Source organism: Pistacia vera, unplaced genomic scaffold (genome assembly GCF_008641045.1).
Source record: "Pistacia vera cultivar Batoury unplaced genomic scaffold, PisVer_v2 Contig230, whole genome shotgun sequence".
Taxonomy (NCBI): domain Eukaryota; kingdom Viridiplantae; phylum Streptophyta; class Magnoliopsida; order Sapindales; family Anacardiaceae; genus Pistacia; species Pistacia vera.
Genome location: NW_022196036.1, coordinates 49609 through 62772, shown reverse-complemented (window position 1 = coordinate 62772; position 13164 = coordinate 49609). Strand labels below are relative to the sequence as shown.

Below are 13164 nucleotides of genomic sequence, written 5' to 3'. Positions count from 1 at the left end.
GAATAATGAACAGAAAGTGAACTTGAAGTTTGTGAACTATTGCCTTGTGTTACTGATAGTGATGAAAATACGCTGGTCTATTGTAAGAGACTTAAGGGTGTGAAGTAGGGGATTTTTGAGCAGTAGGCAGGAAGGTTCTTTGTGTGTGAGGTGTTAAGGGATAGATAGATGATTAGAGAATTATGTTACGAGGAATAGAATAAATGAGGAGACAGTGGGACTGTGGGGCAAAATGGAGGTTGTTGGCCCTCAAAGTCCAGCAGGCTACGTTTATCTTTATCGTGTCTAGTTCATCTTTTATTTTTCGTTTGTTCTTGTTGATTGAGCTGATGAAGTTGTCGTTTAACATCAATACAAATATCTATTTTTTGATCATCTCCTGGGTTGTGTATGTTTGCTGGTTGTGTGAAGATGATTCCAGTGACTTGAAGTTAATTGGTCATATATTTAATTGTAGCTCAGCTTTCAAAATTAGTCTTTTTTCTTATATTTTAAGGATTTCCAAATATTGGTAGTGATGGTGAAGGGTTAATAGCTTATAATAATGGGTTATAAGCAATTGGCATGTATTTGTCTACCATCAAACCATTGTCCATTCATCAATTCTATGCACTTTTGTGCATCCTTGTTTTTGGGCTCAAATTCCGGTGTCCATTATTCTTGTTTTTGGTGACTGGTCCACTGGACCAACCTCTACACATTCCTCTTGAACATCTGCTTCCAATTCTGAACGTAAATTTTCATCAGCCCTCATTTCTGCAAGGGAGAACATATAACGAAGAACTACAGCAGCCAGAACTGTCACCTTTGCATCATCAAGGCCACCCCAGCGAAACATCTTCTCTTCAACCTTCAGCTTCTTTTTCTTCTTGTTGTCTACTTGCTCGGATACAAAGCTACCCCCTTTCTGCTCAAACTTAGCTTGGTGACTGCATAGGGATCTTTCCACCTGGACGAAAAGGAGCTCCTTCCAAAATGAATAGCCAAAGCAACTGATGGTTCCTTAAGATATGTTACAAGAGCATCACCCATTTTTCTCCCAGTCTCTTTATCCACATAGATTTTCCCATCTACAAGAACACATATCACCATTAGAGAGCCAGGAAAATATGGTGGGTAATCATAAAAGAATGAGATAAGCTGTTCCTTTTCCAAGGTCTTGTACGCATACCCTTTTTATGACTAGATTTACTGCTAGAGTTGTTCCTTCCATAGGCCAGCTTGTGTGCCCTTTCAGCATCTAACTGAGCTCTGTACTCTCACATCATTCTATTGGTATCTGCTTCTAGTTCACCCTTTCTTACTTCATCTTCCTAAAACATCAAGTACAAATATATGTGACAAACATGTAATTTCGTAAATTTACAAAAATTAATGCAAGCACCAAAACCAGTAACTTGCACATATTCAAAAAGAACGCATTAAGAAAATGTTGTAATTAAACATGAATATATTGAACTAAACAATGTTACATAAACATAAAAGAATCAGATAGGGCCATTGAAGCGACAAAGTTTGGGTGAAATATATTATTAAGATTGAATGGTTAACTTTATTTTATTTGTCTCTTAACGGCCACATACTATCAGCCCAGTTTTATTATATTCAGGAATATGCAAACACAAGTTTTTTCCCTTGGTATAACTTCAAACCCAGAAGTGCAGAAATAAAAAAAATCCATTATATTTTCCTATCACACAATCATAGAAGCACAAAGCAAACATTTTGAGATTTCTTTCAATTAATGCTAGTTTGCAAGTACTCTACTAAGCTGAAGTCAGGGTTGCAAAAGCGAGCATAAGCTCCATTGTTATTATTCTATTCTAAATAAACTTTCACTATCATTACTACTGGCTTGCTTCTCAGTAGAGACAGATAATTACATTAAACTTTACACATATTTATAGCTGTGCATGGTTAAAATTGCAAGTTTCTGCCAAATTTGAGTTACATTGAATGAGAAGAACAATTATAGCTATGCGCAACAGCTCACCTTTTGCTTCTTTTAGAGTTCTTCCCAAGTAATTGTATGAGAAGTTTTAAGGCTGGCCAAACGAGCAGCATGCCGCCATGGTGAATGAAAAGACCCATCCACCTGCAAGGGCCCAGAAATATTCCAGGAAAAGATAATCATCCATAGTACAGTTACAGAATTGAATGAAATTTTCTAAATGCATGTCAAGAAACCTTGTACATGCATATCTCTAGAAGATGATTTAAAGATTCACATCCGCACAATCCAATGTATCCCAACTAATTATTGTTAATATATAAATTCTCATCGCTGACAGATAGTTTTGTCATTCAATTTTCCAAAACATGGGTCAAAATTCACTGTCAACATAAATCGAAAAATTAAAACATCTATAAAAGGTGTAAAACCTCTCAAAACATGGGTTCTCCTTTAAATAAGCATAAAGTTCTTTTCCTTTTTCCCCCTATTTGAACAAACTTTAAGAAACAAATTACAATAGATCTAAAACATTACCGGTCACGGGTTGTATATTACTAAAATACAAAACCGAATCAGCATTACATACAATTCATACTTCCTCACTAATTTCACAAAAAGATGTTACAAATATCATGTCGAATGTTACCCATAATCCAAACAACAGTACCATGATTTCCCTTTTAAAAGTCTATAAATTTATTTACACAATCTCAATACCCTTTTAATAGTTTTATCAATATAACAATTATATCACTGAGAAAGCATATAATACTATTAATAAGAAATAAATAAACATAACAACACTAAGTGAAGCAACTAAATAATTCCAAATACCTTCTAAAAGCTCATCATTTGGCAATTTATTACTTACACACATATAGTACATTAACAAAACAATAAAAAAACTACTGAAGGATTATCAATTTTTATACACATCCAAAACCCTTTTGAAAGTTCATCAAGTTGGCATTTTTGATAGAATAATTAAAAATAACTAAATAAATTAATAACACTAAGCAGAAGCAACAAAATAATTCAATAATAATAACAATAATTAACAATTAAAAAAAAAAATTGGGTATGAAAGAGTACAAACCATGCCGTCCTCGATCTCTTCCGGCGCAGCGAGCTGGGCGGAGGCGAGCTCGCTGCATGGCCTTGTGACTTGGTTTTTGCCCATTCTGGAGAGAGCCCGAGTGACGAAGTGCAAGAAATTTGTGGGAAATTTGGAAACCCAGATAGAAAACAGGAAAATTAAGAATTAAGCTGTAACGGTCGAAATCCCATCAAATTGAGAGGAAATATGGGATTGTAATGTTTCTGCGAGAAAGATAGAGTAGAAATTGAAAGAGATTAACTTTTGAAGATGAGAGATCTCAAATCTTTGGCTCGGGAATTATGGGTTTGGTCTGTGGTAATTTTCAATATTTTTAAAAAGAACAATTTTTAAAATAATCACCTAATTAAATGGTATCGATAACCATTTATTCTTTATCTAACACTAAACATAAATTCCGAATTATGAAAATTGTTCTTTTTATATTCGCCCATAATAATAATAATAGTTCAACTTTGAAATAGAATGCATGGTGGCCTCGTTTGAGTAATTTTTTTGATCATTTAAGAGAAAAAAGCTTGTCTCAAAGCTCAAGCTCCTCTTATGCTTCAGACCTTGTATGGGTGCATTCTTTATATAGAAATTAGATTCTAATTGAGTTTGTAAAATATAAAAAACAGTTAAGGCAATTAGACAACTCCCAAAGCATACAACATCAAATTTAATAACTCATGCTAAACCCAAAGGCTATAATATGTACTTATTATTAATTACTATTTCTTTAAATGAATTATTTTTTAAGAAAGGATGTCGATCATATTAAATAGAATTAGAAATGCTAAGCCATGACTACAAAAAAACTAAGTCTAAGGTGAACTATGATTAAAGGAATACAAACTTCAATAGGAAGCGTATTTAATAGGAAAGCTAGAAAATATCGGATTTTAAATATGTTAAATAATGGGATCAATAGAACGTTGGACTTATCTACTAGTTCAAAAAAGTTATTAAGATGCTGATAAACTAAATAAAATTACCATAGTTTGAGAGATTTGGTAGAAATTTGAAGAAGAAGGAAGAGAAACAGAAGAAGAATCAACAAAGAAAAGCAAAAACAAAGAAAGAATCAAATAATTAAACAAAGACAAGAATGATTCAATACGTGCCAATAATTCTAATGACAAACTTTTTATACTTTTTCAAAAAGATTGAAGAGTCCATTAATTGATTTTTTTATTCACTTTAGTTAATTACATCTTGAATTATGAATCCAATGTCAAAGCATTATGATGTTTGTCAAATTATATACATAATTTCAAGTAATTCAATAATAAATAATATATTGTTGTTATACAACAAAAGAATGAGAAAAAAAACAAATTACCATTAATGCCCACCCAAAACTTAAAAGAGGCTGCCAATGAGTTCAGTACAACCCGAAGAGCCTTGACGGTCCATCTTCAAAGCCCCTCAGACAAACAAGACAGCCCCAAGAACCCATGTCAGCCCTTGTGCTGGTCCATTTTGTAAACACCCTCCTGAACTAAGTCCATTGAAGTAGCCGACATCACAGGGATCTGTGTAGTGGAGCAATACATTGTTGTTGCAACTATATTCTCCATTGCTGCTGCGTTAGATTTGGAGGAAAGAAAGTTCAAACCTTTGTGGTTCCTGAAGTTTTCAATAATAATTCGATATTGCTTTGAGTTTTGGGAGATTGTCCTGTGTTATATGGATCAAACCTTACAATGTTTGGGTTATAAGAAATATGGGGTGGAGAATCTTGGACTGAAATTCGTAGCCATTCCATTCAATTATATGCAGCCATTATGTTACCTCAAGAAGACAGTGGGAAGATGTGCTGTTTTTGGATCAAGAATGGAAATCGTACTCTGCTGAGGTTGGTACTTGTAGGATTTAAATTTGGCATTCCCTCAAGGGTTATTTATTCTTTGATGTGTATGTGGAGAGCCTTATCTCACCCAATTTCAACAATGGTTTTTTCTTTAGAATGTAATTTGAGAAGAATTCTTGTCAGATTGTGTCCTTAGTCTGGATTTATTTGTTCTGTGGATTTGTTAATAGGGTCAACCAGGAAAGAACTGTTGGCTGAAATTATACCTACCGCATATTTGTTGCCTTGATGTTTGATGAAATGATTGAAAGAGGGTTTGCATTTGAGAGATGAGCCCATTGAGAGTTATTTGACGAAATGCCTGAAAGAAAAAATTTGTAATTGTGTACTTCTAATGGGGTGGTGATATTCACATATGAATATCTTATGAAATGAAAATCCATAGCCATTTTAATGAAAGCAATATATATTCCTATAAATTGAATTTTCAGCTTGGGCTCAAATCAGTGAAAGAAGTAAGACTGTTCTTGGTGTGTACAGTTATAGCAAAGCATGGTTTGTTGGTCTGCTCAAAGGTGGCTTAGTTGCCAATTTCACAAGCGTTATGGAGTTTTTCTTGAATATTCTAGGAAAACTTCTATTCTGTTCATATTACCTATTTTCTCTATTTCTTTCACTGTTTCATTGAATTGCTGATTATTTTTGCTTAAACTTTAACATCCTTTTATCATATAGTTAATCCTGTGATAGAGATTTCTTTGAGAGGTATGGCTTAAAATGTCCCATCCCCCCTCCCCTTTCTAGGTTCTTAAAGAGAGAGAAAAAAAATCAGTGAAGCTATCAATAATTCTTGGTTTCATAAGTTAGATTGTGATGAGATATGGCGTAGAAGAATAATGAGAATTATATTTTGGGTTCCAAGGGAAAAGGTAGACTTTGCTATCAAGAAATTGATGGAAAATGGAAGCTAAATGTTAATGGTTGATGGTCTTCAAGATGATAATTGTCGTGATGTAAACAATTGATGGAGAATATGATAACAATTCAAAGTGAAAAGATTTCCAATTTATATTCCTGGACATGGTGATCTCCTTTGCCTTTATCCCTTGACTAGAGAGCCCTCCAAGGAACTACGAAACTTAAATATAACAGATGCAAGTGAAATTACTCATCCCGATCTCTTTATGGGAACCTGGGACAATCCTGTAAAATGAGGACTAGTTGATTATGTGAAGCTGACACTCCCAACTTTAGATGTGCATAACCATGTCCATGATACCATTTTTCTTTTTCTTTTCATATACATTATTTAGCCCAACTTCAGTAAATCAAGAACTAATATGCACAAATCCTGCAATATATGGTATGATGAGTGCATGTTGATACACAAACAGGTACGTTTTCTCTGAATAGGGAACTGGTGTTTATATGGATAACTAGAACTACTAGTCAGTTTAGTAAGAGTTTGGATGGCTTGAGGAACCAATTTGGTCAATGAGGCTGTGGCTTCTAACAACGTCTTTTTTTTTTTTTTTTTTTGGCACTAAGGGCGGTTCAATGCACTCCTGACAATAGTTTTTCATCAGACTGCAGCATATTCTTGGCTGCTTGTGTTAGTGAGATTCCCAGATGCCTTAATTGGAATCAAGGAGGTAGAGTTTATAAGCCTAATTCAATATCGGGTTTGAAGTTTACCCTTTTACTCTGAGGCCTCTAAAACACATCTTCTCTTCCTGCAAAATCCTGCAATAACCTGGAAAGAAGAAAGGAAAAATAAGAATAAAGAAGGCTAAAGGCCAATGATCACTGATCAAAAACTATACAACGAAAAATCATATACGTTTAATTATTTAAAACACATTGTTAAGGTCTCAACATCATATTAGTCCGTTTCCTCACACATATATTGATGTGATTCATATAATTTCTGAAATTCTGACTTCCTTTAAAATCCTTGCTTCCCAAAATAGTAATAACCTTATACCACATTACCATAGGCTTAACAAAGTGTTCAAATCCGTTGATCCTTTCCAAATTGGGAAAATGAGCTCATGGTTGTGGTATGCTTGGTATTGAAAAATGCAAATTGGTGACACTGCACTATTTGTTGATACATCTCATTTGATGGTGGAGGCCGTGTCTTCGTTGCATCAAATTTACATTCGACTTCGCAACCAAGAATTTGCTCTCATTAATTAAAACCTTGGTAAGATTGTTTTATTTTATTATTCATTAAATCTTAACAGAGAAACTTAATTGTAAAGTGACACTTTTTTATGGTTAAGAGATACATGAATCCTTGGTTGGAACCTAACAAATACATAATTTTTCCTTGAAACCCAACAAAATGCTAACAGAATTGGCACATTGACCTTGGGGAGGGGTGGGGTGGGGGTGGGTTAATTTAATAATTATTATTATTGTTGTGGTGTTATTATTATTATGTTATTGTTATTGCCTAAAAAAACAAGGATTTAGAATCCTGCAGAAAAGAGCCCAAAAACCACTCTCGGCCTTAACAAAAAAACAAAGGTCAAGAGAGCTATTCACATAGCAGGCGATCGACCGAACACCAAACAGTCCTCCCCAGTCAGAAAGGGCCCAAGAAAAAACAAAATCACTGCTAAGGCCCAGAAAACCTAAAAGAGGCTGCTAAATGAGTCCAGTACAAGCCGAAGATGCCTTGATGGTCCATAAATGTGCAAATCTCCCACACCATAAGATAAAACAAAAAAGGTCTGGAGACACATTCACAAAAGTACAAAACCAAACTAAACTGCTAATCAAGCCCAACGTCCCCACTCTAGCGACTGCCAAAAACCAAACAGCATGCTTTCCCACCCTCCAACAAAGATAGCAGAGACTACTATATTAATAAATATTTATAATATTTAATTTCTATATAGGATAAAATCCCGGATGTTTATAAAGTGTATCGAAATTATATTTTAATTATTTTAGGTTTATTTATGTTAATTAAGAATAATTTTTAAATTGAGTACTAATGGATGCTCAATTTCAGAAAATTAATGAAAGATATTTAACTGAAATGAAACCAATGTTGTCACCATTGAAACCATGATTCATCTTCCTCCAGAGCTTATCTTCTACATATTCTCAAAGTTAATCGTGAAGTCTCTCTGCTGATTCAAGTGCATATCAAAATCATTCATGGCTTTAAAATCATTAATATATATTTTTAGAGGTTAAATTATTTTTTTTACGCTTAAACCTTAAATGCATTAAAATAAAATCTAATCAATGTGATCTATTAAAATAATACCAACTTTTTTAGTTATTGTAGATACAAAAAATCTACAGTTATGGAAAGAATTGATCCTATGGGTTTGAGATCATTGACAATCCGCTGGACCAGTACACACAATGAGACAAGCGTGAAGCTTACAAGAAATACAGGGGTGGTGTTTGTCATAGGCACTACGACATTCAAGTCAACAAGGCTGAAAGAGGCTATTTAGTAAGAATTAAGGAAAAGAAGGATTATTGGGAGTCTTGTCAAAGGTCAGGATTACAACGAAGGTGTTGAATTCTCACGAGTAAGAACTTAGGAGCAAGTAAGTGATTTTGAATAATGGAAATTGCATCCTCTGTGAAAGGGCATGCCTTTGTTTATATAGTAAACCCAAGGGGTTATAATCCTAGTAGGACATTTAGTCATACTTTGAGAGATAATTTCTATCAAGAAAGAGAGATGTTTTCCTGTCCTTATCAGATCAGGTCTACCAATTTGAGCAAGATTTAGGACCTTAGTAGAAGAGGAAATAGAATGTGTTTATGATTTCCTATTTATGGACTATTGTAGGCTAATGGGCCGGAGTCGATTTAGCTTAACTTATAGGATAGTCCAACTTATAGAGTGGACAGGTTACAAGGTGACTTTAAGCGTTAGTCAAACCATAGTTGGCCGGAGGTCTTTGATGGTGACATATTTATTTCATTATTGAGTCCCGTCAGGTCTAAGACTATTTTTTGGTTATACAAGTCTGATATTAAATACTTGAATAGATGTTGAAAATAGTAACTTTTTTAAAAGAGGTGAGAAGAAAGGACATAAAACTAAAATATAAATAATTTAAAAAGTGAGATATAAAGATAATCATATAATAATAACTTAAAAGGAAAAGCCATGGTATATAATAATAGTATAACATGGTTTTTTTTAATTATTATTATATGATTATGTATAAATGGGTTATTATCAATTGGATATCACTTTTTTTTAAAAAAAAAATTTAAGAAAAATGGACACAAAGTTTCATTTGTATCAATAAATATACACCTTTATCAATCAATGGACACCTTTCTATCAATAAACATATAGTTTTTTTTTTTTTTTTTTTTTTTTTTTTTTTTTTTTTTTTTTTTTTTAATGATAAACCCTAATTAATCCATTTATTGCTGCCCATTTTTTCCTTAAGAAAACCATTTAAATTATATTTTAAATTACAATATAATATTTCATAGAAATTACTACTACCTTCATTCATATCCATTTCTTTTACAAGCCCTTTAACATGCATATATTGCAAATGATTGTTTATCACTTACCTCCCTTGAGGTTTCCTTAATCATTACTTCACATCCTTCTGCACCTATAAGCCTATAAGAACCATTTGAGACCTCTTTTCACATTTCAATAATAATTTTTTTTATAATTTAAATAATTTTTTTATTTTTTTAGTTTTGTGTTTTGTACAAAATACCCCAACATTTTCATTTTTCAAGTCATATGTGATACAATAGTAATCATTATTCCACAGGAGCAAATAATTCGGGTAATTCCAAGTTGTGTTTAGTCAAATTCAGTGAACTCCCACACTTGTTGGGTCAAATAGTGTTTCGAGAGGTTTTTGGGATATTTACTTTCACAAGTTTTGGAGGTGTAAATGTTTAATGCTTTAATTATAAAATACAGGTGCATTTTATTCTTTTCCCTTAATACTAAGGAAGAAATTTTAGAATGTTGATGGCAGCATGACGAAGAGTGGAAGTAATTACTAGTATAACAAGAGTGCTTAGTAAGATTAGGGCAAACTTTGGGGGGTGGGGGGGGGGGGGGGGGGGTGGGGGGGGGTGGGGGGTGGTGGTGTGATTGATTGTTGGGGTGGCTAATAGTAACTTAAAACCCCAAAATAAAATGGGAGAAAGAAGAAATCTCCATATTTGCTTAACAAGGAGGATATTTTTCATTTAATTGCTAATCAAATAGATACGTTTTCATTGAACTTTCTAAGAGTTTATTGCTATCAAACAATAATATTCTCCTTAGGCGATGAAAACTATTAATATAATTTTATGTCCACAATATTTTTCATAGTTTTGTGAGAGAAAGTTTTAAAAAAAAGTGTTGAATTTAGTTTTACTCCTATCAAATTGTCCAGGACACCCTTTCCCCATTAATGCTAACAAATAGTAAGGGACATTATGTCATTAACAACCAAATATTTTCCTTAATTTTTATTTATTTTTTCTTTAGTTTTTAATTTTTTAAACGCTTGTGTTTACAAATAATTTTTCCGATATATTGGTCTCACACTGATCCTGATAGGATTAGGTGTGATTTAACACTCCATCATTGACCAACGGTTGACCATCGTTGGCCATATCCATGTTTTAAAATTTTTGAATTATTATTAAATAATAATTTATTCAAAAAAGGTTTATGACATACTTAATATTATTGAATACTTAACAAATAAAAAATTTTAAAAAATAAGTGTCTATTTTGGTCATATATACATCACCAACAATTTCAAAATCTAATTTACTAAACACACACCATAGATTTTTGAAAATCATACTCATTATAAAGTTCTCTAGGATTAACACAATTTTTATTTTAATTCCTAATACAATTTATAACCGTGTTCATAATTGTATTTCTCTTTAATTAAATTTTTTTTCTGAAAATATACAATTCCTAATTAAACCATATTAGCAAAGCATATCCCAACACAATACTAATTTGGCTCAAATTGGGCTTCACAATCTAATTAAAGGTAAAAGGAAAAAGAAAACTACGTTATGTAGTAATGCTAGGTATATATACAAACTCATCATACAAATTACTTTCTATAAACTACGCAACCCTGCATATTTGGCGTATCACTTACTCTAATTTGTTTAATTTTCCATATTTTAAGTCATCCACTCATATTAAAACATGTTTGTTAAATGATTTTATATGAAAAGTTTGTAAATTTTTATTCAATTTTTGTTCAAATTTATTCCAGAAATGGTGTGGATTAAGGATTTATGTGAGCACCTTTGCCTTTAAATGTCGATAAATTATCAAGGCACATTGTGGATCATTTCATTACAAGATATTTGGGAAAACATAAGAAAAATGGATAGAAAATGACTCATATGAGCTGTCATTGAGTGATGTAAGAATTTGGAGAACACCTTTTTACCATTTATTGCTAATCATAGATAAGGACTTTATGGTCATTTAATAGCTAAAATTATTTTCCTTTTCTTTTTTAAACTTTTAATTTTATTTTTTCTTTAGTTTTAATTTTTTAGTTTGTTAATGTTCCTTAAAACATGGTTTTCTACTTCCATCTGTTTTTTTAGTTTTTTAACATTTTTTAAATTTAGATTTTAAAACCAAATTAAACTTTAAAAAAAATCAAGGACATTTAAATTATTTACATTTTTTTTTGTTCAAAGTTAAGGGTAAAATATAGAGATCCCTTAATTGAACCATTTGTACTTTTGTCCTTTCATTTTAGAAGTTAGAAACATTATGGTAATTTTACAACAAGATGGACCATTTCTTACGTCATCTTACGTTCAATCAACATTGCAAAAATAGTCAGAGACATTAAGGTCATTTGATAATCAAATAGTCAAAGGACATTATAGTCATTTGACATACAATATATTTTTGTAAAAAAATAATCAAGTCTTGACGGTATGTACCGAATTTGTGCATCGAATGACGTGTAAATCTAACTGTTGATTAATTTTAACTTAATATTGATCAACGATCAGATTTATCACGTCATTCAGTGTCCAAATTCGTTGCACTACCGTCGCTGACTATACTTAACCTTATAAAACAGAATGGAAGTGGATGTAACTGGCTGTGATTGAATTGTAAGTCTTCTTGGGGAAGCTATCAGATTTATTGGGAATAACTCGGAGAAAATTCAACTTTTTGAAATGTGAATCCTTTGAAAGTTTTTGAAATAGCTACATACAAATTAACAAAAAAGCCAGAAACATTACGGGCTATTTCCTATGAATTAGTTTATTTTGTGGAAAATAATTAAAAGAATTCAATTATATATATTTTGCAGAGTAGAACAAAAACCCTTAGTTTGAAATAAGATTCTAAAAATATACAATTTTTTGGAAACTTATGTGGGATGTTGTGAGCATGGTTTTAAAACTCGGATTGGACGACTAGTCCGACAGGGAATCGATCCTTAATCCAGTCCATTGAAAGGCTAAAACCCGTTTTAGCGATTGGACTGGACTGACTTAGCGTTGACCACATTTGAATTTTACTTGACTTTTATATCTGACCGTAATAATAATAATTGATTATGATTAATCTTTTAAAATGGGTACTGAGAAATTGCATGATTGAATTTTTATTTTGTGAGTAGTGCTATTCCTACAAATAAATATCAAACAAGTATACAAACTGATGTGACACTATTTTTTAATTTGACACCATTTATTCACTCTAATTTTTTGAAATTTAATGAGTTTTATTTTTATGTACATTCATCCATTTTATTTATGACACACCTCAATTTGTTAAGAGTTTGTGAAAATAGTATTATTATTTAGTATTATTTAATAAGACTATAAACAAAATAATCAGATTGATAATTTATCCAGCAATTTGATATGAATAGATTTGAATTAATGCATAAGTTTGTCTTCATTTCTAGAATTGGATTCCTAATTCCCTTGTTTACTTTATTGGAATTCAGTAAAGAATCAGCCTATTAGAATCACGTGCTATAATTTCCATAAAAACATAAGTAAGGGTCCTCCCTGATTCTTGAGATAGAATCCTATAGATTTACTTTTTTTTTTCTCTATTTTGAATTTAATTTTTTATTTTTTAAAATTATTTTTATTTCAATGGTTTATAATTTAGTGATTATAAAATAGGATTTCGTGAGAGTTGTACTATTTGACTTGTCACTGACCACCAGTGACTAGTGTTGAATGGGCATTGACACTATTGACCGAATATTGACAACTATTGATTGATGTTGACGGACCGTTGTACTTGTGTAACTGGCTGTGACTTCG

General features: G+C 32.0%; 1 protein-coding gene and 1 pseudogene across 3 annotated transcripts in view; one reads left to right on the top strand and one right to left on the bottom strand.

Annotated features, from left to right (window-relative positions):
• The window catches only part of LOC116131244 (disease resistance-like protein DSC1), a 28317-nt gene that overhangs the window by 1832 nt on the left and 13321 nt on the right, over positions 1-13164 (top strand). The window lies entirely within an intron of this gene.
• LOC116131246 lies at positions 568-3134 on the bottom strand (annotated as a pseudogene).